We start from the raw sequence: 27,063 nt of genomic DNA on the forward strand, positions 1-27,063 counted from the left end.
GAGGTTGCGACGGTTCTGTCCCTCTCTGATCGATACTCCCACAGTAGTATACTTGGCATGAGAAACACTTACAATGTGAAGATGACCAAAGACAATCTTATATGTAACTTTCAGCGCACTGCAGTACAAATAGTGAGGACTGACTCACAAATAATCGGCCAATCTCGTCCTATGTCTATGTAATAAATCAAAAGTGTCCTAACGACACACATGAGGAACTGCAGACAAAGTAAGACATTTGAGGGACCTCTACCGTAAACATACACGACAGATACAGCTTAATTGTAGCTTGGAACAAAAACACACATGCCAGTTTACACACCGTGAAATGTATGGGTTTGTTCATAGGTAGCATTGTGTTGTTATATTACAATGAATGTGTAAAAAAGTGACTGTTAATCAAATTGAGATAAAGACTTTCAAGTGAAGTTTGGGAACATACCGGATCAATGTCATCAGTATTCGTCTATGAGAGAAAGCAACTGTTGTAGCGCCTGTTGTTGAGTCGTGGAGCTCTAGCACCAGGCACTGGTACCTTACTATGAAATGATAACGCATTTCAATCGTGTGATTCGTGTATCTCTTATATATATACAAGGAACGTCGGCAAATATTTTTACACATATTTTTTTTATTGACAACGCTATCCAGGCATAAGTGTGCAATTTAACCCAGGTTTAATTATATCAAGGTTGCTGGATCCTTATTGATATTTCTTTATGTTTGCCGGCTTAGATTTAAAAAGATGTGTTTCCAGACAGATTCAAGATTAAGTGTGTTGATTGCAGATTCATTCCACGTTGGATAAGAATTTAAAAAAAAATGTATAGCGTCATAAGTGAGGTTTTTAAGAGAATCCGGGAGCCTGTTTGTTTGTATATAAACTACTGTCTCCGTTTATCTACAAAACAGGAATGGAGTATAGGAAATATGTGTGAATGAACGAACGATCCAATGCTTTCGACAGCGGACTATGGGAGTCAATAAGAGCATACTCTGTTGAAGCTTTAGGTAAGTCGCTCTTTCTTTATTTGTATATACTGTGTATCTTACTGTTGTCATTTAAATAACATTGCCATATACCTAAACTCTGTTCGACACTATATAGTGACTTTGCTATGCTATTACTATATATGCACATCTCTGGTCTCCTTGTCTAGTTCATTAATGCATCAGTAACCTAATTGCTTTTGTCATGTTATTAGCAGTACTATACCTTTATCTATTACCTTATTTCTTTGGCAGGAAAATGTAACTACTAAAGCTTCATGGAGAAGTTAAATAAACGTATGTGTTTGTCATATTTTACCTGTAACTGTTCCATGTCGGGTTTGAAGATTCACTATTTATATTGTCACCTAAAACCCTGGTTTCTTCGTTGGGTAAGGGACACCTTTATAAGATAAAGAATGACCTATAATCAAGGTTCCCATATCTAATTAGTTGTGTATTACTTTGGATACACCAATATCTATTGTTTCACAGTAGGATTAGTGGTTTAACTATAGCAACATTGATAACCCGGGTTGTGTGTTTCTGTCGACTAAGTGGAATGACATTGTATAGAATCATCCGGGACCTTGATTTCAATGTCTGGCATCACTTTAGCGTCATTGATAACCATGGTTTCAATGTCAGGTAAGTGGAATTACTATAGCCTATTTCTTTTAATGTTATTAGCATAACCATAGCTGCAAGAGATTGATAAAATAATTATATAAAATCATTCGGTTTCCATGGTTTCTATGTCGCGTTGGTGTCATTGCCATAGCGACATCAACAACCCTAGTTAGATGAATTACTTCAACAACATTATTAATTAACACAAGTTTCCATGTCATTTCCGTTCACTGACTTTATCGTCATTTGTAACCATACCATTGCTGCATAGATGACCCTGAATTCTTAGTATAGTCCGTTGACCTATAACACTTGTTTTCTGTATCGGTTTGTGGTTTTATACATATACTACATATCTAACCTTTGTTTCCGTGACGAAGGTTTTTGGCATTACTACAGAAATGACGTACGTACATGAGACCAAAACAATAAGAGAGGCAGCATTAACCTTAATCATTTCCATGATATCTACATGCATGTCAATACAGCTAATTTGCATTATTATATTTAAATATCTGTTATCAAGTCAGCATTATACATTTTATATGAGTAATATCGGGTCAGTAACATTAGTTTATACTACAATCATAGTATATCAGGTCAGTAACATTTATACATGTATAAGATAGTCATTCCATACCACGTCAGTAAAATTGCTTTGTATAATAGTTAATCCGTATCGGGTCTATAACATTACTTTATGTAATAGTTATACTATAAAGAGTCAGAAATATTATTATTCATTGTAATTATACCATACCAGGTCAGTAACTTTAATATCATATTATACCATATCTAGTCAGTAACATTATTGACTATCTGTCTCGTCCAATGAGCATTGATCCACGGCACTCAGTGTGTAGACTACCGTCAACATCATTAGGTAAAGTAATTAACTTGTGTAATTATACGACATGCTTATGCATATGTATGAGGGGTAATTACAACGTGGGTACATTGTAGTACGCGTTGGGATCATGACTGACGTGACATGGATTTGTTTCCACAACAATGGTCTGATATCAGTTTCTGTAGTAATGCAAAGTGAGTTCTCAGATTAGTCGATTTCTGGCCATTGTGTCTGTACAGAGGAATACGAAACGCATCCATCAGCGTTATACAAATAACATGTACAAAAATACGAAAAATTGAAAAACAAATTTGTATGTTATAACAATTAATTTTAATAATGTTAAAATGAATTAAGATGTAATACTGCTAAACATGAAATACTCGTGAGTTTTCTTTCGCGGTTTTGTGTTTACAAATAACATATATGTTGATATAAACTTTTGCGGCCACTCGATAAGTGTGAGATTTTCGTATTCACCTTTTTTCGAAAATTATGCAAGTATTAAGTATTCACAAAAATTAGAATTTGATATTGAGGAGATACTATTTCAACATTAATAGTCATATTCTATAGAAGTGTTATTTGCAGAAGAAAAACATAGCTAATGAATATACAAAATGAAGCTTTCATTGATGGATATATCAAGAATATATTGGCAATTGCTTTTGAAGTTTTGAAGAGTTGCTCTGCGTTTTATCTCTGATGGTAGATTTCTTCTTACAGTAAAATAGATGAAACTATGACCAAATAGGAGCAAGAGAAAGATTTACTTTTGAAGAAATAAAAACTCCTGGGATATAAGACCAGGTGTTTCAGGAGGATAAGCGTCTCCTCTTTTATTGACGACACATGCCTTGTAAATCTAGGTCAAATACTAATAACGCATCGAACTTAAAGAGAAAACAAGGTCACTTACATGAAACCACAAGGAAAACTAATTAGAAATGTCATTTTCCTCCGAATTCCTTCATTATACAGGTGACGTAATCAATGGATGTAACATACAGTGTAGCTTGGTTAAATTCAATTTTTATGCGTTAAAATGTATTTTATTTGGTTGGTTTGTCCACTGTTCTTGCTGTTCAATTTCTACTGCCTATGCGGTTTGTTAAATAGCTGGCTAGGTACATATTCTTATCAGTAGCAACATATGAACCTATTATGATATCAAGATATTGTCAAACATGAATAGCCTAATAAATATTTCACAATTATAGCTGAAATATGCATTACCGTGAGACATTTCATGTCAGTAGAGATCTTTAATGGTTTGCTGCTGATGATTTAAATGCTGACACACATTATCTTGTCCATATAATATTTCAATCAGTGTTTATAGTCGTCCAGCTGTACAATGCAAGACTGGATCACACACTATACCTAGTACCTATAGAACTGAGGTAAGATTTCACCAGACTAATGATAAAACCACATAGAACCAAATATTCCAGAAGAAGACTCTTCTTTAAGAAATGACTTCTGTCCATAATTGCAATCATAATTAATCCGTAAAGATGATTCTGTTCACAAGTAGCATTCCGAACCCGCTAGCTTAGTATCTTACCTGAACAAATCTTCAGGCAATTAATACCAAAGACGATAGTTAAAGGTGACGATACAGGGTTAGTGTCCCCGGCAGGTGTAGGCAATGAAGCATAAGGGTAATTAAGGGGACGAGAATTCCCTTCAATAATTTACTATACAGTAAGTGGTGGCGATATAATTAGGTTCACAGATTGCGTACCGATGGAGTTATAACAAGGCGTAAGAGATGACACGGATTCCTATAGGATTTTGAGTTTCAATATAATCCGTCTTCCTCCTGGAACACCAGATTACATGTATTCTAGAGGGTAGTCAATAGTTGTAGTGTAAATTTTACTTTTGAAATACTCACTTCGATGATTTGATTTGATTTGATTTAATCAGATTTCAGGAAAGTGTTCTATTCTTAATCATTGCGTGTGGTATCCGGGTGCTTATAAGTACAGAGGATGTGCTGCTTTCCTTCGTGCATTGGTGTCGTCTCGGTGCTCAAGGGAATTGTTCGATGCACCCTAGTCCGGGGTACAAATGGCTGATAAACTTCAATTAATCACAACACAAGATTACTAGAAACTTCAAAACGGTATTTTTTTCTTTTTTGATACTTTTAACATGGTCGAATTTTAATCTAGAAAACAACGAAAGGCTCATGATATGCTATATACATAGATATTTAAACTGATACAATGTACCTGGAAGGTTTTTAAAGCGCAGTGATGTCAGGCTGAAAATTCTTGATCTGTTTTCTCTCTACTTTCTAACAACATTTGTGTTTCCTTCTGGCTTGCATGCAACACATCACGTTTGGTCTTAGTGTTGTCGTCTGCAACTTTCCTGTCTTAGTGTACAACTTCCTGTCATGCGTATACACCAAGTTATTTGCCGTGATGAAACATTAACGCAGGCAAAACAGAATGAAGCGTCAATTTCATAGTATAGCATAAACTGAACAGGTCACCGTATCAGTGACACATCTGCAGGTTCGGGGAAAGAATAAGTTTGCTATATCCCACTGCGTGTCATGAAGAATTGGGGGCTTTCTCTGTGTCTACTGCTTAGGGGATATTGAAGAAACCACCACTTTGGTCCCCTTTGCAACCTTTGTGATCTTTCTGTGTTATTTCTAATTTCTTACAACCGCTTTTATTCCTAGTGACTTGCTTGTCAATACCTCACTTTTGGTCTTAATTTTGAGCGTTTGCCCAAGTGGGGTAGACAATTTGTTCTGTCCCCAGGCTGGGACATACCAAAGTCCTTAAAATGGTAGTTGTCATTCCCAGCTTAACGTTCAGCAATTAAGGGTAACAACTGGTTTACCCGTTGTCAGTGCACCAACATAACCTGCCTCCAGCATGCATAGACATATGCACGCATACCTTACACGCATGGGTGCACGTCCTTAAATTGTCTTAGCTGTTTATAGGACGTTAAACCCTATAAAAACAAACCAAAACCAAACCAAACCAGTGAATCGAACACTTTGTGTTCGTTCAAATCGTCGATTGGACGCTTGTCTCGAAATAATAACTTTAAAATCTAAGAAAATATGAACATAGTTGTCTTGTCTAGTATGATAAAAATGCAATATTCGAATGCCAGCATACACAATTAACCAAGCAACATTTGCCATCGACTTTTAACCATCATATCGAGCAAGCATAAAGTCGTGCAATAGTGAGGTAGCATCTTGTCTGAAGGACGAAACACTTCGTTTTTGTTTTGACAAACTGTATATATTACCAAATTGACATGTGTATTCATATGTGTGTGTCTTACGTTTATTGTCATCGTTGTATAAAAGATGATTCGACTGCACACCTGTTGATTGAACAGTCCATTATGACCATGGACTTCCAGTACACACTAACCAGGTAATGCACGATAACATGTCACCATGCAAACGACCGTCTTTGGTATCTCCAAGTGTTACGGTTATTCGCTGCAATGTTGATTGGTCAAAGGCTTACATATGAAAATTGTTAGTCCGATTTGTTATATTCAGAAATTGTAAAGCAAATATCTCACTTTCGAAATATAAATGGCTTGCCGTATGGTTTCCGTATATCCGGAAGCAACACAACCAGACCAGACTAACGTTGTTTAACATGATACTATTCAATTGAATTGGTGAAAAAATGTAATATCCATGCTTGCTTTTCAAGAAAAATTACGATTATAAATCATTGTAATAATAAACAGTATAGCCTAGTAGTATCATATCTTGCTTATCCTTCCCGAACACCTGGTCTTATGCTTCTGATACTTTTTTTAGCGTCTCTATGTACAGATATTTCCTTTGTTCAAATTTTGGCCCATTTTCATCGATTTCGAGTTAACATTTTAGTTTTGCTGACACTTCGGTATTCTCTTCACTCACGATAGAAATGGGCAAGTGGCAACTGTGCCTAGAGAGAATACAGTAACTGAAATGAATGAGTAGAAAAGAAAGCAATGAAGGACATATATGGGAGCAACACATTTATTTCTTCTGCAGGGAGTCCACATTGGTCGCACACAATAAAACGGGCAAATTCCTTTCCTCAAAAATTTCAGGGGTACATTCAACTTCCCAATTACCATCTGACATCACGATTCACTAGGTATCACATCTGCTGTGCATTTTAGAACAAATTGCTGATCGTAATTTTCCAGTAAATATTTTGTATGATTCATAATCAAACTAATAATGTATCACGTCTGAGTGATAATTACTGTATCATGCTAAATCAGATAAAATGATCAGGCCACTGCCGAGGAGTAAGAGGCTAGCAGACTATGAAGAATGTCTTCAGAGCTACATAAAGCTCCCTCAGAAGAACATTGAGATTATATACCAAGCTGCATATCACTTCATTGAACATCAAAGTACTAGAATCATCATATCTCAGCTTAGGATCATACTGGCTGATTCATTTATTTGTGCGGAATGTGTAAGATAACATATGTATGCTACGTCATATGATATGATCATGAAACGTCTGATTAAAAAATACAAATATGTATGATGGTGAGATTAGAAACGGAATCCGACGTCACAAGAACAACTATAGCCTGTGCAACAGCATATACATATTGGGATTCCAAATCTGCTAGGAATGCCGTCTTCTTATAAACATGGATGTTGTGAGGGTATTATTCAACTCCAAGAAACAATCAAACTTCTAGGAAATTACATTTTATTTGAAACATTTGTTGATCCGGACTAATTTACTGATGTAAAGAACCTGTAAACCTCTTCAATCTTCATTTCTGTACCTAAAGTATGAAACACAATCCAAGTTTCAGTAATCTTATTTGTTTTCTATAATATTCTGGACGATAGACACATGAAAGCTCATTCAAATTTCATTTAGTCTTCGTTTTATTCTCATGATGACAACATGATTATATTGAATATATGATATCAGTACAGTAACTTTTGCAAGAATACAAGGTTTTCGATCGAAAGATTTGAATTCTACAGCAACATGTAATAAATAAATCAGTAAGAAGGTAACGAGTTGGTGAAAATTTACCATATATATGAAATTGAAATAAATTTTCAACAGATAAATTATGTACTGCAGCCAAACATGATAAATAGTTTATAGGCATGCTCTCGTTTTCCTGTTCATGCGTTTTGGGACACTTTGAAATTTTTGGTAGATCTTGGGTATCACTGATGAGTTCTAAATAGACAACATTGTCATTTTGTGCAATAAAACGTTTACTTTCCTTGGCTCCTGTATCTGCGTTCTTCTACTGATTATTTCCAGAATATAGATATAAAAATGCATGCAGGCACATTTATAATTAAATATCTACTAGTAAAAATCTTATTTGATTATGATATATTGACATTTAAAACAATGACATGTCAATATACAATACTCTCAAAATGATATATCCAAGATGATGATTTTGTTGTGCGTTGCCATCGATCACATGTCCGTTGTCTCGACTCTTCTCTTTGGGATTTTCATTGATGCAGCTAGCTGCATTCGTCTGTCGTCTGTCATACTGCGCAGACTCAGCATTTCTAAATATAACAAGAGCAACGGTGCATCTGAACCCGAAACAAATCCCCCTCGTCAATTTCCTATTATGACAAACAACGTGTACTCTATTTCAGGCTCAGCTTAACATGCATTCTACTTTTACTACTGACTTGAGCTCTTTAATCTGTTATTCAACGATGAATTAAATGGAAAGATACGATGTTTCCTTTGGAGATATCAAACAAAATCCCTTTTATATTATTTAAATCGTTTTTCGTTACAAGTACCTCTTATTAATCGATTTTTTTGGGAAGATTTCTTTCTTTTTTACGTTTGAATCGAAAATATAATTCTCACAAAATTACGATGATTTAAAATATATTAATGTATTTAGACAATAAAACTTAAACAACTGCACAGGTTAGTAAAGGATATGGTTATTCGATATGTACAACAAATCCATCTTACCTTAAGGATTTTTGGAACCTTACTGTTGCATGTTACTCTTCCGAAAAAGAGTTCAACACTTAAACCTGAAAAAAACTGAGTTGGCAAATTAGTTCATTTCACATTTTAAAAGTACACAAGGATTGAAATGTACGCAAGAACTGATGACACATAAGAAAGGAATACAAGAAATGATGACACATTCGAAACGTTAATAAGAATTGAGGACACATTTGAAACGTTAACAATAATTGATGACACATTTGAAAGTTACAAATTCATTCATAACGCTAACGGAATTCTGAAGTGTAAGCTAATGTAAATAAAAGCAGTTCGAGGGAGATAATAATATTACGTTCACAGATAAGTGTGCAAGGTACATACATAAATTCAGTTTATGTGTGCATTGCGTCTTCTTAATTACATGCGGTTTAGAACAAAATTCGCAACACAATTAAATGAACGTTTTATATCATGCCCGTGTGTACTTTTGTCTACTGTTTGGCCGCGTCGGAGATAAAAAATGTAATAACTGGCACGTTATTAGTGCAGCTAATTTGATATTGCCTTTAGTGTTAATACCAGGATGTCAGTAAATCACTTTTCTGAGCGTCTATTACAAGATTGTGGACTACAGGTAGTATATTTTTTAAGTATTAGCGTATCTTTATAGGTGATGCTATCGCATTTTGTCTAGATAGGGAAAAACCATCTCACTATCCTACAAGGACAACAGATATGAGCTCAAAAACTATATGTCTAAAATAGGAACCCGATGATACACAAATACAAATAAATGAAAATCATGAAGTCCCATACACCTTATTATTACCGAAACTGTTGGTTTGAGAGCAAATGCATAAAATCTTCTTTTTTTTTTATATATATAATTATTGTATTATAGCATGAATATCAATATTAAAGGAATTAGTAATTGAACCCCTTCTCAAGAATAATACCATTGTGGAAATCTATTTATTATAGTTTTAAAATAGTATTTTATTATTTTTATCAATAAAAAAATATGTAACCATGGGAAATAGCTTATGTAACAAACTGCAAACCTCGAGGTTGCGAATTCAAAATTGCAAAGTTGCTGTTTCCCGTATTATTAAATCGATTGAAGCAATGATGCGTATTGTTCTTCTACATAAAACGATCTACAATAATGTAAAACAATGGTTGTGAATGGTAGGTAAATGAACAAGCATCTGATCGACAGATGTAATTGATCGCATGTTTACATTTAAAATGTAGAGGGAGAAAAAGACTATCTAATCACAAAACATGATCGTATTCCTTTGCCTAGATCTATGGCAGATTTGGAGCTATGTACATTATATATAGACCAGGGTAAGAGCAACCATTTAAAGAGAGCTGAATTATCTACCCAAAATATACAGACTCAGTTCGACGAGGCAGCGCGCGACTTGTTGAACGATCTGTTTAATCAACTGAATAATGCAGTCGTTATCATAGAGCGATCGTAGATTATCGAAGACCGGCGTCTCTGATTAGGAGCAATTTCCGACTGTTTACCACAAATTACTGTAAGATGGCATCTCTCTACGCTCATACGCGGCGTAGATCGCCAGTAAATAGTCATGTGCTCGCTGTAACTTTAAGTGTGCAGAGATTAACCACGAGCACTCGGTATAATATGTCCAGTGCTCGACCAGTTTCAGTTTGGGATAATTGCTTCTTGTTGACCAGTAAGTTCCTGGCCGTTATGTCCATCAAATGCGGCAATTCTACCGCTGTTAACGTGGACGAATCACATGGTACTTGTAACGAACGATGGCATCCTAACCACTCCAACATGTTTCTGTGTTTGTAGCTGAAAAGTCGTTCTTGTAGAATGAAGCTAGGCGTTTAAGCTATACATTCAAGGGCGTCCAACAATATGTTTTAAAAGAATCCCGTACTTATGTGGCATTCTCAGAGACGAATAAGCTTAAACATTGTGATTGGAAGTAACATTTGCATTTAAATACATTTTATTGAAATTCAGTTGTCGAACGTTCTAGCGTATTATGACTGCCATGTAAGCATACTACGAGACTACAGACTTGCTTTGTTGTACAGACAGTTAAGCCGGTGCCTGTTTATTCAAAGTTATAATTTTTACTTTCGTGAAATGTAAACGTTTTATCTGAAACTGATGTAAATGTCAAAAGCATATGCTTTAAAAGTGTATTGCGTATCTGCAGAACTAAAAGCAGTTAATCTGAGGCAATGTATTACAATCTTCAAAGCAAGAAATAGGAGTTCTCGTTCACAAGCTCACTCAGTGTTACATAGCCTTAGGTATGAGCATGCTTATTTTTGCATAATTTCATTTAGCCTATTACCAGCATTGTTCCTTTTATGTTTTTCTTTACATATGACAACTTCACTAACAACAGAACTGACGATGTTATAGATTTTAAATTGCATTTTTTTCGTAAAAATGTTTGTGCATATATAACAACTAAGTTTGCGTGGATAAACTCTTTCAAATGAAACGATAGGAAATTTCAATGATTTTGTAACAGTTATTCCGTAAAAACGGTATGCACATTTTTACAAAAATACTTTCGCAGATTTGTGAAATTAACTATATACTAAATACTAGGAAAACTAAACTGAAATAAGTGTTACAAATTGTAGGTGTGTTAGATTATGGTTATAGAGCTGCAATAGCTATTTTTGATTCCTGTTTGTTCGTCCTCATGTAGCCATTATTTTAATTAAAAGAAAACGACACAATTTTAGTGCACCGGGGAATATGATTTAGAACTAGAGACAGTATAAATAAAGCAAGAAACACTAAAACGACAACTAGACTCACAATTTAGCGTGGGACTTAAATGGTCCGCCAAAAGCAACAAAGACCAAGTGAGGGTCATCAGACATAAGAAGCATATATAGATAATGAAATTGAAACGCTGCATAGAAATTTAAAATGGTTCCTGAGCGAGAATATCACGCATATTGGTGCAACAATAAAAGATGATGATGATGATGATAATGAGGATTATAACAGATGAAACAAAAATGGAGTAAGGGCAAACAGACCGTCCTTTCCATACAGCCAACATGCGATATGTAATGTGTGGTGATTATTGTTGTGAAAATATAACATAAAATCACACGGATCCAGAACAAACAAACGGCGTCCATCAAAACCCCCATCTCAAATTTGTATGCATATTTATGAATAATAACCAGCACCATCACTGAATTATGTACCTTTGATTTTATATAACAAACCCCCGAGAAAGCAACACTACTAATGACAGCAAATGCTGCAATTACTATTAAACTTCAAGTAGCAGAATACCAGTGAACTCTCTTTTATTACAGTTTTGGCAACCATCTTAACTGAACATCTGTGGCTGTCTAGCAGGGAATTCGTATTAAAATAAGACCATTGCATAGATACCGTATTACAAACAGCCGATAGATATACAGATATACAAAATCTTCCTCGTGTGAACATTTGCATTTTTAAGATATTTTCCACTATTAACTCGTACAGACAAAGGTTGAAACATGTGAGAATGTCTGCAATTCATATTGCATGTTACATATTTGTGGGGAAAATCAACTTCCCTATAATATTGCATCATAGTTTATGACAACAAAAAGACAAAAGAAGCTAAGAAAACACAAAAAATAAACGAAGATATCATTAACTCCCGAACCAAAATAGAGAGGTGAAACAAGACGCACTACAAAGGTAAGCTTACCTGCATTACGTGTGGCACTCGTCATGATGTCTCTCGTCCAATACTGGCAAAATTGGTTAGGTCACCAACGGTCTAAGACAGATAGGTGACATCGGAATGTCATAGGTGAAAGAGGATCATGATGACGACCATGTTATTTCTTCTATTTAGATTTTCTAAAATAACGAATCGACTGTCAAATTTTAGCACAATTTGTGAAGTTAAAAAAGGTTATACTCTTGTTTTGGTGTTTGGTAACTCAAAAGTATTTTAAGCGACGGTGTAGTGCTAAAAATTGACATTTGATGAAAAAAAATGCATAACAAATTGTTAGTACCAGTCAGCTGTAATTTGACTGTAATATGTTACTTCCTTAAGAAAGGGAAGCCTTATATGTTACAACCCGGAAAATGAAAGTTAACGATTTGAAAATTAAAGTCGTTAAGTTTGTAAAATGTTGTAGTAGTGAGATGACTACTATTGCTATATTGTGCATAAGGTTAGAATCAGGAATATATATATACTTATCATCAATGCATTTATGTCAAATGAACCGTATTGTTGCCCCGATGACTCAAAACTCGAATCAGTGTGATACATTCGTGACCTAGAGTCAATTAAATATTTGGCGAGTCGATAAAAAATGTTGACCAGGCTGTTGTCAATATACTTTATCACGGAGTACAATCTTAGTAGACAATTTTTGTGCATTAACCCACATGAAACTGCAGTGATGTCAAGTTTCCGTCATCATTGCTAGTAAACTGACCAAACTGCACAATCAATTGATATAGTCGCCATTCAAGAGAAAGCAAATTTCGGGATTGTATCGTATATGAAATAGGTAATTTATCGAGAATTCGTGTAAATGCAATTTATAATGAAAGGTAATGCTCATCCCACGACATGTCGCTGACCTCAACCAAGGGACGACTGAAATTGATAACAAACGTGTTTTGTATAATCGAAAGGTGTCGTGACAGTCATTATAATGTACTGGTTGACACTAATTACGTATCTTTCATTATCTTGTCTATGTGGATCGGGAATACTCACTGGCAGATTTTTACGCATAGATGCAAGTTGCAATTATCTTCAGCACCAATAAAGGCCAGTCGTTCCAGTTCTGTTATTGTTCACTCGTCCGAAAAATTAAAGGTGTATGAAAATACAGAAAAAAAGACGAATGGAATAGTCTTGTATTCAAATATGTTCTACACCAAATACAACAGCAGGAATTTGTATCTCACCGGCGGGATTATTCTTTTTATATATTAGTGTGCCCAGCGTGAAATAAGAATCCCCACGTGGTAGCAAGCTTCCTAAAGACAATTACTGTAAGGTCTTCCTATTTCGTATCGTCCGTGTCTGCTATGTTGGTAAAACAGTTTATAGGCTGCGCGTGAACATTTCAGTCCGAAGTCATTTTCCACGTGTATACGTATAAAACGTGATATATTACAAACGCATTTTCATCAACGAAATGTCGTATGTCACGGCCCATTTAACGCTACATTGAATGGGGACTTCCGGGAAGAGAGAAAGGGTGGTGCTACATTTTATAATGATAGCCTTTATAACACACCGGGGAGACATAGTGTAGACACTGGTCCCGCGGCAAATTGTATTCTAGATCTAATCAATGCCTGGAACCCAAATGCTTTCTCGTCTGTGCATAAAACATTCTAGAGTTGAAGACTAAAATGGCAGCTTGTAACACAGGTTTACGATTTGGTTCGGATTTAAACATGAAAAAAATTGATCTGGTGTCAATAAAGAAAACAAATTTTGGCAGATAATTGTCAGTGGGTTTTAAGGTCAAATTGATAGGAGTATTTATCGCATATTTTCACAATAATAAATTAGTAGTATCTCAATACCAGGCGATTCACTATCATCAGATAAGGAATGAATGATCTAAATCCCAAAAGTGTCGCTGGAGCTTCAAACATTACTCCAGCATATGTCGTCTATCTACGCATAAAAAAGATAATTAAAGATAGTTTTTGTTTGATTTTCGGTGGACTTGGTAAGTGTTTCTACAGGATGAAAATCAATGTTGTTCAGTATCAAATAAGGTCAAACTGCGCTATTTCGAACTTTAATATATATATCGTTATTTATCTAGAAGTTAATGTATCGTAGTTTTTTTTAATCCTATTTGGTAGTATTGCCGAATCGAACACTTGATATCAATCATTCATTATATAATATGACATATTTTAAAACATGATGTTGATCATACCATGTCTTCAAACTGGTGATGTCACCTATTTTAGATCTTCAATATGTCGAGTCACTTAAACGAATAAGTGTTATCACTTAATGGGATTAAAACGTAAAAGTCGTTCCTTTGTACCGTGGTTGCGTATTTCTTAAGTAAAATTATATCTTAAATAAAACATGAAGCCTCTTGCTTTCCAAATTTTGTAACTGGCCCAAGCGACGTCATCAGATGAAAGTTTCTATTCGTTTATAAATGTACTTAGTAAGATTACACGATGTTCTCTCATGAGACCATCATAAGACAGCAATTCGATCTTATTGGGTACTGGTTTAAGGGTTTAGGTCTTGGCTAACATGCCAAATCCATGCTCCCAATTGTATAATCAGTCTGTGGATTAGACCAGGATGGGGAATATTGCAGCCAAGAAGGAGATTCGCCTTCTTTTCACACAGTTATCGGGATAGAATGCTATTTTGATTTATTATTATCTGTGCGAGATTATGAGTAAAAAACATTATTATTAGCGTATATAGTGAAAACAACAGGAGCACAGCTCCGTCCATGGCTATCTGTCACTCATTTCGTTTTAAGTCTGATTTATCTAGTTGTCTGGATTTATACAATTTTCGATCTAGATAGATTACACTGTTTCAGATATAGGGAGTTCAGTCGAATGATCGGGAAATATTAACAAGGGTTGATAATGCTGTGGTAGGGAACAACGACTTGATTTGATGTGTCGTACCTGCTCCTCTGTTCCTGTCATATCCATTACAATATTCTTCCCTCTACATCACACGCGCCAAGCAGACGACATCACTTACAAGTTATTATTTCATTATTAGATAAATCAATTTGTCGTGAAATGGCCAAACTCAATCAATATTTGTAGTTATTGCGGTGAATAGCCCTCCTTCCCACGGGGGGAGCGGATTATGGTAGCCCGTCTCCTTCTTTCAGTCCCGTCTCCCCCCGTACGGAACTGTGGCGAAATTGATGAATGATGACTATTCTATTCATAGCTCTTCCAGCAATGTGATTACCCGTTTCATTGCCGGCAAGTTCCGCTAAAACTCTGTGCCAATTGGGAAGGGTCTACTTAATGATCTAAAATTAGCAAATCGAATTTATTTCCCAATGCGAGTCGTTACAAAAAAGACAGTGTTGTTCAGAAGTATTGCAGCAACAGCATAATGGCCTGTGTGATTGAATCGTTAGACTGGGATCTCCCTAGATCCTGGCTTGACTCTTTCATGGATAATTACAGCGTCTATGAATGAAAGTTGCTATCTCAATGCTCCACCTGCGCTCGTTATGTAATTATATTGAAAGATGTTGTTCATACATGAAAAACGTTCGACAGAATGCAAGCAGCACTTATTGTCGTACCTAACGTGATAAAGGTTCATTTAAAATGGAGAAAGCGCTTCGATATATTTATAAATCCTGAAATAATCCTGGATAATATAATGGTTGGTAACTATAGGGATGTATTGGCTGTCTGTAACACTGAAGGGTAGAAACAGGTAGGTTGTAACACTAAAGGGGAGAATGAGGTTTGGTTGTTGTACTGTAATAGAGATGTTTTGTTACACTGCAGTAGAACGAGGTTGGTTGTTGCAAAATAAGGAGACTGGGCTTGCAAGAAAGACTAGGGTTGGTTATAGCTCTGTAAATATACCAGCGTTTGTTTGCAAGACTGTAAGAGAGGCCATGGCAAGTTGTAAAGTTGTAGCACTGTCAGAAAATAATTGTTGTCTGGTATCAGTGTGCTTGATATGACACTGTTTGGTAGATAGTGTATGTAATATAATTACCGGAGTTGGTTGTAGCAATGTAGGGAATCTAAGGTTTATTCTTACTCTGCACTGAAAGGGATATCGCAGGGGTTGAAGCACCTTTGATGTATTGACCAGGATTGGTTGAAACAATGTATTGAGACGTGGGTTGATTAGTTATAAAAAATGTTTGATTGTAATATTATATTGAGATCCCGTTAGTTATTACATTGTAGGAAGATCGCGTTTGTTGTGACATTGTATGGCGATCGGGTTGGTTGTTACATTGCATAGAAATAGTGTTGATTGTTACATTGTATAGAAATAGTGTTGATTGTTACATTGTATAGAAATAGTGTTGATTGTTACATTGTATAGAAATAGTGTTGATTGTTACATTGTATAGAAATAATGTTGATTGTTACATTGTATATAAATAGTGTTGATTGTTACATTGTATAGAAATAATGTTGATTGTTACATTGTATATAAATAGTGTTAATTGTTACATTGTATAGAAATAGTGTTGGTTGTTACATTGTATAGAAATAATGTTGATTGTTACATTGTATAGAAATAGTGTTGATTGTTACATTGTATAGAAATAGTGTTCATTGTATGGAGATCGGATTGATCGTCACATTGTATCGATAAAGGAGTTTGTTGTTCCACTGTTTTGAGACCAGGTTGGTTATAACACTGTATATATCGCTATAAACATTGTGTATATGCGCTTCTACATGCCTACCCAAGCAATGCTTTTAATGCCTGTATTATGTGCAGGAAGGTCATTAGCTGAGTCAAAGGTCCATTGTGTGTCACGAAAAAAAATGGCGAGTGAGAAAAAATACCGTTGTGTATCAAATTTGCAACATATAACGTATTGTTAGGAATTGAGTCCAGGCGTTTTGTAGTGTATCTCCACGCAAATAGTCTCCGCGATATCATGTAATGGCCTATCGCACAGGACGCTCTACAGAGTCGGATCTTACAACGACATCAATGTGGTGCTTGTCCTTCATGTCCGCCGTCTCTGACGTCATTGACTATAACATAATCACCGTCTGTATCACTCTGTTGGAGTAATTGGTAAACACCTTCTGCCTAGATCCAGACTCATTCGAGTGGCAGACGACATAAGGTTGACATCCGACGATGGAACCCTCCAGTTTTTGGAGTTCCTCAGGGGTTGATATTAGGTCAACGCAAGTATTACCTACATTCAAATGCAATTATTGAGCGAGGTTTGCCGTCGCCATAACGATATGTAGATATTATTTATACAACGGCGCACAGATGGACATGATTATCAGATCACGTAAAAACTAAGATGCCATATCAGCATGTCATAAAAAACCAGTCAGAAGGATATATCAGTACCCAGATGAGTTGTACCAATATATGCTCAGATAATGTAAGAAAAGACAGAACTAAGCATGTGTTCACACCCAAGCGTCTGGAATAATACCACAACAGAACTACAGCTGAAATACAGTCGATCAGTGAAAAACGTATTTGTTGTCGCTGATTTAATAATTTCATCAACGTAGATGTCTAAAGAATTCAGAATGGTGCAGTCCAGCACTGTATTTCCTTCATAAGCTACATGAAGGATACATATTACAGGACACGTCTTTATATATGTAATAAAACATTCAAGACACTAAACAGAACACATTTCAAGGACTGAAGGATCATCTACAATTCATCTTCATGGCCTGGTGTTTATTGCAAAATATCACACTGAAACGTATGGAAGCAGGCGTTTCGGAAAATAAGCAGTCACTTTATGAAATAGCCTCCCACCTTCTACCAGAAAGTTGCCAGAAAGTCAAAAAATTCTAGTTACTATCAAGAAAGGTGAAAGACCTTTTTTTTTAAAGTCTGAGCTATAATTTCTCAGTGCATAGTTTTGGATTTCGGTCTTGGCCATTACGTATTCTTACTTTAATAACAACTCGCCGTCTCCTGGTTGCGATTTCAGATACTGGGCCTGGACACATTTACACATGTACATACAAAATATGAGATAAACACCCACGTACAATACAATAGGACATTGACTCCATGACAGCATATTGAATAATATATATGTATGTGTATTTAAACCTATTCGACTGAATTTAAACACTATATGTACTCGGAATGTACCTATAAAACGACCTAGAGTAATTCCTTGAAATATTTAGAGCACTTTAAAACGTTTTATATTTGTAGTAGAAATATTTGTATCGGATGTAGAATTGTATTTTGCACGGGTTGTTTGTAAGTCGGGGTTTATTTTTCAAATTCAAAACAACGCCTTGAAAAATATTGAAGCATATATCAATTATTAATACATAACTGAAATAAATTTTGTATAATAATAGACGTTTCTTAAATAAAGAGGTCAGTCGGACAAAAAAACCGTTGTTCTCTTACTGAAGACTTGTATATTGTATTCTTCTGCTACAGATATCATCGAACAAAGACGCATGCAATAAATCATATTCTGAAGTTTAGATTGGATTGACATATTATTGGATCAGTTCTGTACTGTTAAGCCAAACTTTCCTCTATTAGATCATTCTGTGGCAAAAGTCATATTCGAAGAAAGTGTCTTCGCTTGCTTCTTTTATTTCGTTATGTTTTCGTTCCATCGAATTTTTCGGTGGCTTTATTTTTTGAAGTTACCGTTTGCTTAAAGTAGTGGTTTTTTTACCGCAGACATAATGCAAATGCAACGTAGACATAAACTATCAATAAATCAAAAGAATATTTTTCACTTTATAAGAACACAAAATAGCGATTATCATGACAATTATGTAGGAGCCTATTTTTACTCTGCAATTAAAGCTGACATCGTTTACCAAGGGAAATAACTCTTTGATAGTAGGTGTAATGGGTAGTGCGATATATGTCTTCCTATCGACTCCGTTGTATATTGATAAGTTACTTCCTCTCAGCTAGTAAGATCGTATCATGACTGTTTCATCAGACGGTGGGACCACTCGAGGGCTACTTTTGAAATGCCATATCACCGAATAGACACACTTCACCAGGTCCCATTACTCTGACAACGAGCTTACCTGATCTAGAGGTGCTTAGGGAGACACACCAACAGAAAAGAGAAGGTAAATGAGTTCAGAAAACAGTGATTTCTGTATGGAAGCCTCGTTCTTTTAACAACATCCGTGAAACCGCAGTATGTTTGATACTGTAAATATGCTTATTTTAGCGCACTCCAATTTTAGCACATTATCGAACTTGAAAAGATTCGCTTATTGATGAATTAGCGCACCAACAAGGTATGCGATAGAAAACAATGCACAGAAATTTCAATTGGCGGATTCATAATTAAGCGCAATATTTACAACGCGAAAAGCGCTAAAAATAAGACTGCCGCTAAAATATGTAAATTTACAGTAATTAACGACCTTGTACTAACTATGATATACAACGACAGACAGCTATTGGAGGCTTAATGGAAAAGTATCACCGTGGTCGACTTCCAGTTTACAAGGGGGTGTCTCGGTGCAGGAAGTAGTTTTATCGAAAGCTCATTGATGATTTTTTACTATATACTTATTGAATCGAATTTTAATATTCAGATAGTGTCTAGTCGTCAGAGAATCGGTTTTGCATCTGTTTTATTGCACTCTATTTTAAAACATGTGACATAACAGTTCAGATTTTGTCAGAGTGGCATAGAATGGTATGTTGTCAACTTTTTCTGTTTGTGTCGTCAAATAAATAAATTGACAAATGACTGAATTAAGCATTTATTAAGAATTGTGTAACATATTTCTTAGTATAAAATGATCATTAAAGGAGATGCGGCCACATTTATAAAGCCTTTATAAAAAAGAACGATATTTTCAAATTGAAGTTAAAACATGGAAAATATTTTAAATACTTGTCTTTCTTGGTTGAATTTGCAATACCCAAAGTGATCAATAATGGTTCCGTTTAAAAGGGGCAACACTAACTTTTCTTTTACAAAGAAAGATCAATCACAACGTTGCAATGTACATTGTAGATCTTGTCAGCTTCGAAGCAGTAAACTTACCTCATTAGTGATGCTTTGTAATTAACGGAGCAGACGACACACATGAAATGTACCGTCAATTATAGCTATCCCATATATAGCACACATGTAAAGCTGTCTAAACGTCTATGGCTTCTCAACATCCAGTGCTTCATTCAGGAATGACACGGAATTATGTAATCTTCCTCTTAATTAGCGAATCAACACCGACTTTTAGTATTGCCATAATTTCTATAAATAGCCACATTTGGAATAATTACCTTCGTTTATCGGCTATCGGTATACGTTGTCAAGGCAACACAGATATTGCATATGTTGTTAAATATCTCCCCAAGATGCTGCCATAATTATTCTCAAGATAATCCCGTCAGTTGCTTGGGCAGTTGATCACTATTTTACAATACTGAGTGGTTATTCTACCAACACCCACCGATGCTGTCGTACAAAAAGTTCGGAATGAATTGTTCCAAAAGATGTTATAATATATCCGAGCTGGGCTTTTATACGGCTCGTCTGTTTGTGTGGGTGGACATTGCTGACGTAACAGTGATGACTTTGTTCCATAAAAGGCTTTTGTTCTATCTCCGAGGTCAGCTGTGACGTTCGTCTGGAATCCATTACACTATATACAGATGTATTTATGTATATATAATAATAACAGAAAAACACATATATCCAGCACGAGCTTCAGCCTGTATATTTTCTATATACGGGGAAATTAAATGATGACCAAAAGTATTTTAGATTAATTAAAGATAGGAAATAAAATAGCTTTACTGTAAAACCTCAATAAAATGTCCTTCCTTTTGTTTGCTATTTTGCTGACCGGAAGCATATTTCAGGGTACTCTTTCCCTTAGCAATTCCGATACACAAATGTCTCCCCGGATGTCTCGTCAAAGTTCCTTATAATGCCAAAATATATGTATGTAAATCATGGCAGTAAAACGAGATTTCATTTTATAAAACTTATATCCGGATTTGGCATTGTGGGTATACTGTATGGGGAGAAAATGAATGGTGTGGTCACTATTCAGAATGGTTTGTAACCGTGGTTTTCTGTTTTGTTTGTTGACTTTTGTGCTTTGCTATTGTTTTGTGTATGTGTTCTTTTCATGATTAGGAGAGAAGGTTGGAATGTAGCACTTATTGCAATTTATGTTGACTTCCGGTTTCCCTTTTGGTCCATCCACCGTGACCGTTGCGAGAGAACATTATGACGTTATACAAATCTGTTCTTGATCCGTTTTTGTAAATTTGAAATAGAATTTGTTTAGGTTCTAAACCAAACCTACCGATGCCAATTATTAACAGTTTGACCGTTTACAGGACTTTTGTTTTGTTAGACAGTAACAATTTATTAAATAAATATATACTGCAAGGATAGATAACAACAATGTGGAGTCTGCTTTTGATGCTACATAGTACTTATGTGATAACACATATATATATATATATATTATAAATATCCGTTGATTAATAGAAAGTGAATGGAAAGTTTGGCGATCATTAAATTAATATGTTCTTGACACTTTTGACGGATGACCGATCTCGAATTCCACTTAACGTTCGTGAATCAGTGTTTAGGGAGTACTCTACGATTTCTACCTACAGAAATTATTTGAAGTGTCTATCATATTTTTTACCGGATGAAGCAATAGTAAAACGCTTCACCTTATCACTCACCAAGTCAACAAAACGCTTACCATACGGGGTGTATAACTTGTAAACTGACAAGCGTCTCAGAGATAATGAACATAGCGGGACGCAGACGTTTGACGTGACCCTCCGGTGTGATATATTTGTAGTGCCAACACCAGTTTTTGTTCAAATTCAGTATGCTACCAGCGAAGTGAAATTACAAGATAACGTCGACATTAATTAAGTTTGAAATGAACGAAGCGTCGGGAGACCTACGGGGAGCATTCGATACAGTTCAAAATAATTTGTGACGTTGAACTTTTTGCGAGACCTTCTGACAAGTCCGATAGAGACGGGAAAATGAAACATTTGGTAAATACCAAGAGCTGAAAAGTCTAAAAAGAGTAAAACTTCTTGTGGTCATTTTTGTTAATTTATTTTCATTAATTTATCTGCGATTTTGCGGCTTTCACTGCAAATAAAACTTATTTTTTCAGAATTTTCTAGAATTTTATTCTAGTCTAGTACATGTAATCATGCGAATATATCTCGAAAGCTACCCGGATGCAAATGGAAGAAACCATTAAGAAATTCCCCTTCGTGTATAGATATTCAACGTACTTTTCCCCCTCGAAATATGGATGATCTCGATTCAAGCCACATTTAGGCCTGAAACAAAAAACTTATTTTTTCTATTTCCAAAAAAAATTGGTTTCAAAGTAAGTACGTATGTCAGGGGAGGTAACTGGTGTTAGTTTTGTGTACATAGTACTTCCGTCGTAAGCTTTCGCCCACATGTATTCAGTCTTACACAGGCAAATATATATCATGAAAAATACACAATATTGAATAACGTCCTTAAACATCAAATAGTCGTGATGTAGACTTCTTAACATAAAGTACATTTCGTCATTATCATCTAGTGAAGATATATTGCTGTACATTTTTGTACGGGGTTTCGACATCCCGCGGATCAGTATTACTTATCTCGAATATGGATATATTAATCATAAAATGAAGGTTGAAACTTGATAAGGGTTATACTTACTTCCGGTTAGTAATTTTAAAGTCACGTAAAATATCGAAGGTTCCGTAAACCCCCTGAAAAATAGTATAGCCACCCTTAAATTCAAACCTAAGATAACATATTTAAAGACCCAACTTATAAAATAGGATCTAATATATGTAATTTAATAAACTTGTACATAATCTATCAAAACGCATCATAGCGAGGTTAACAGGTTAACGGACGTTGATGTGTCTATAAAAATAGTTCACCGAACTTAAAAATGTCAGTCTCTTTTGCAGCCTAAAAGTCTCTGTAAGTTTGATTAGAACATTTTTGGGTGATACAAGTAGAGATACATATGTCTTGCCTCAAATATGCCGTGTGTGCCAAGAAATAGCCACTTTTGCCCAAATTCTGGAATTCCTCTGAAATGTAAATAGTGTGTTAAGCAGTGGGCAACGCTTATATCCATAAATATGTTGAAAACTTCAAAGTCCAGCTGAAATCTGACAAAAAATATCCGAGTAATACCCTTTGCTAGGAGAAACAATGGTGAGAAATAGCATGGATTTACAGCAAAAACAGATAATTTGTAACGAATGTAATCACCTTTGAGATATAACTCCATATATTTTATCATTTGAATCATAAATCATCATTACACCATTAAGTTGTATAAAACACTTTTGATAAAAATATACAGTTATTTAAAGGTCCAATTACGAGTAAAAAACAATTTGGCTCCGATGACAGGATTCGAACCCGCGTCAAACCAAACGTATCCAGACCTAACGAATTGTTCCGGATTTGGTTTCACGATTAGAAAATAAAAAGTAATTTCAATAAACGCGATGTATTGCTTGTATGTATTCCTACTTATTTAAATGATGTTTATTGAAAGTAAAAAACGGCAAAACAAATTTTACTTAAAAAAGAGCATAATGCGAACTTACAGATTATGTCGTATTATGTCCAAAAATAAATGATAAATTTCAATTTTAGTTATAACAGATTTAATTTGAATTATATACCACTAATGTGAGTTTAATATGTATATGTATATACATCAATTTGTTCCGTCCACCACCACCACCACGCGATGAATGAATGAAACAAGCTTTGCCAGATATCGGAGATATTGCTGTTTAAAGGATGAAATTTATACTGTCTTTAAGACGTAAAGAAAAATCTCATTATCTCTATTGGATTAAATTTGTTTGCGTAAAATTAAAAGATTGCATATTTAAACAACGGGAACAAGTAATCTATTTCCGCTTGGCCCATGATAAAATTGACAACATGGGTTAATGTGTATCTTATCTCACAGACGTAATACGAGAGATTAGTGGCTAATTCGATTCGTACTGGTGGGCCAAACTCCATTTATTTCATTTAACCTTGAAACCAAACCCACAATATTTATTATTTTTGAATCTTATTATCCGCCTTCAGCCTTCTATCTAGTTTCAAACAGATTGAAGACTTTAAAAAAAATAGTTCCTGCGTTATTACTATCAAATATAACCGAAAGATATGAACAACTTCACTTACATTTAAAAGAACTCGGGCCAACACGTACAAATTGATCCTAGGATTTATTCAAAATACTCTAATTCGACCTGGCCACTATCTTAAAGAGATGAGGTAGATGTTGATTTCAAACATAAGACGAAGGGAGCTTATATCAATCCTTGTACAACACATGAGTGTTATCATGAAACCGTTTTCATGCTCAAGCATAGATTCTGCGATCAAACCAACATTCTTGTAAGTCGCTTCAATCATGTTCCATGATGACAAAGGCAATTAAAAACGTTGTAAACGGTATGTGGCTTTATTCATTTCGAAACTTCTTCCAAATCATTGACAAGATATGATTTTATCTATTCAACAAAAGCTAGGCTTTAACACAGATAAGAGAGTCAGCACGAGAAAAGTTTTCGTGAATATATGGCGCTGGTCTGCGTCACGCAGATTGTCATTCCATTTCAAATGTTGTGTATTTCAAAATTTTCAACTGGTTATTTCACGTTTTAAATTTGTATGTTTGTTGTTTTTCATTTTTATTCAACATTTCCATGAACACGGACCAGAGAAAGTAAACATCGTTTGCGCATGCGTACATGTAATTTATGAAAACAAGGCATTGATTGGTTGTTGTTTGTCTATATATATCAAATAGCAAAAGATAAACCACCTGACCTCCGTCAATGGTTGATAATCAATGGTTATTATGTCATACGTTTAACAAATAATTTATTCGAGAAAACCCGTTATACGAATAACAGTTTGTTGTATCTACAAAGAAAACCTAATAATATGAAGTACACAATATTTTAACCCACTTTTATCGATATTATTTAGCTTTCGAGCACATTCGAGCTACGGAATCCGAATGGTGTATCTGAGATAGCAACTCAAATCAAGGACGACAATTGCGTGTAGTCTGATGGTACAGTTTATAAAGGTCAAAGCCTATAATATATAAACGGAAACGATACAAATAAAACCTGCAATCGTTGAAACATATGCAATAAAGACCATATTTCAAAATAATGTCGCCATTTTTTTGGCCATAAAGTCATTTATGTAGACCGACATTTCCGCCTTTGGAGTCGGAAAAATAAATTATTTGTACATCCGTATATGTCTGGCGGTTAAAGCTGTTCTCGCTCTCTCGGTAGTTTTTGTGCTTGTTGCAGCACACTATAGTCTAGCCTAAATGGAATCTACAGTCACTGACTTTACCGCGGGGGATCGCGACCGGGAACCCCTATCAGACTGTGTCTATTCATGATCACCTGAACGAATCTAGGCTGCAGCGGAGCAATGGTTTAGGCACAACCCATTAGGGGTGTCACTTTACGCCAAGAGTGTATCACGCTATATAACAATACAGAATGAATATATTGCGATACGTATCCCGATATATTGTCAAAGGAAAGATGTGCTCGATTTTATAATAAGTTGTAGTCAGAATGTTGTCAAACTTAATCATATATGATATGGATCACATAGATTTAAGATTTTTAAACTAATTCCCACCACTACTAAAAGCCTGTATTATTATCATTGGCATATCTGTTAGAATTTGTAGTAATTTGCAAAGTTAAACTCCAAGCAGAATGGGATATATAAAAATAAGGATTTGAAAAATATCAAATCATAGACTTGTGTTATCCTATTTTTCTCATGTTATAATTACATAATTGTTGTTAGCTCGCGACTCCCTCCACCAAATATTCTTAAGACAGATGCTAAACAATTTCTAAAGGACTGAAATGTCTTTTTTCAAAATATACCTGTCGGAGAACATTGATTTTAATCAAATTTCCGTTGTTGATTTGAAAGAAAAACTAAATTTGATCAGACCAAAGAGTTTCTTCAATTACACATATGTCATTAGGTAGGCTTCATGATAAAGTTAAACATTTAAAAAAAGTCTTTTTGTTAATTAATTATGACCAATCAAAAGGCGCGTTATTTGAAGTAACAGGCACGGATACCTTTAACCAAACAAGTCCCTCGATGCCTTGCCTTTAATTTTATCAGTATATCTATGTTAACCTCGTGTAGATGATATTTCCGGGGTAGATCAAGAATATTTTTGTAACGTCTATGTAAATAAAATGCTTTAGTATGTACACAAGTTTCCACGAAATACAAGGGTCATAATGACACAGACTTCATGTTTAATGGTTGCTAATGTAAAGACTTCTGGTATTTCCGACTTCTTTATCGCTATCATTTCGTGTAATTAAAGTAGATGGTAAATGTTTGCTCGATTCCTCACTACGTTGTCTAATCAAAAACCATAATGTTATTTCTGGTCTTCTGTAAACATAGTTATAGAGATTAGTTATCGAATCGTACTAGCGCCCATTATTGCGGAATGGGTATGCACTCGGTACGCATCGGGAGTGTAGGTCCGGTGTATAATACGACGTTCCTATATGTTTGTTATTAAACCTAGTACTGATATAAAACACACAACAAACGTCGGACATACAGACCAAAACAAACACATCCGACATCAATGATGGCGGGCATGGAAACAATCAAGCTTTTGACCGTTACCATGGTGTAACGGTTTACACGTACATGAAACAACTTATATATAGATACACCACGTGGTACGCATGTTCAGCACCTAATCATATATCATGTGTCCAAACACTAGGCATTGTTTTGGATTCTTAGGAATGAGGGGAGGGGGAGGGGGAAGGGGAG

At 35.2% G+C, this 27,063-nt stretch overlaps 1 protein-coding gene across 1 annotated transcript in view; it reads left to right on the forward strand.

Moving 5' to 3' along the window:
• Nucleotides 1-752: 752 nt before the first annotated feature.
• The window catches only part of LOC110462817 (ectonucleoside triphosphate diphosphohydrolase 8-like), a 55,791-nt gene continuing 29,480 nt past the window's right edge, over nucleotides 753-27,063 (forward strand). Inside the window, exon 1 of the mRNA XM_021517013.1 lies at nucleotides 753-1,011. The gene's annotated coding sequence lies outside the window, so the exon portion shown is untranslated. The remainder of the gene's footprint in view (nucleotides 1,012-27,063) is intronic.

Source organism: Mizuhopecten yessoensis, unplaced genomic scaffold, assembly GCF_002113885.1.
Source record: "Mizuhopecten yessoensis strain PY_sf001 unplaced genomic scaffold, ASM211388v2 scaffold10831, whole genome shotgun sequence".
Classification (NCBI taxonomy): domain Eukaryota; kingdom Metazoa; phylum Mollusca; class Bivalvia; order Pectinida; family Pectinidae; genus Mizuhopecten; species Mizuhopecten yessoensis.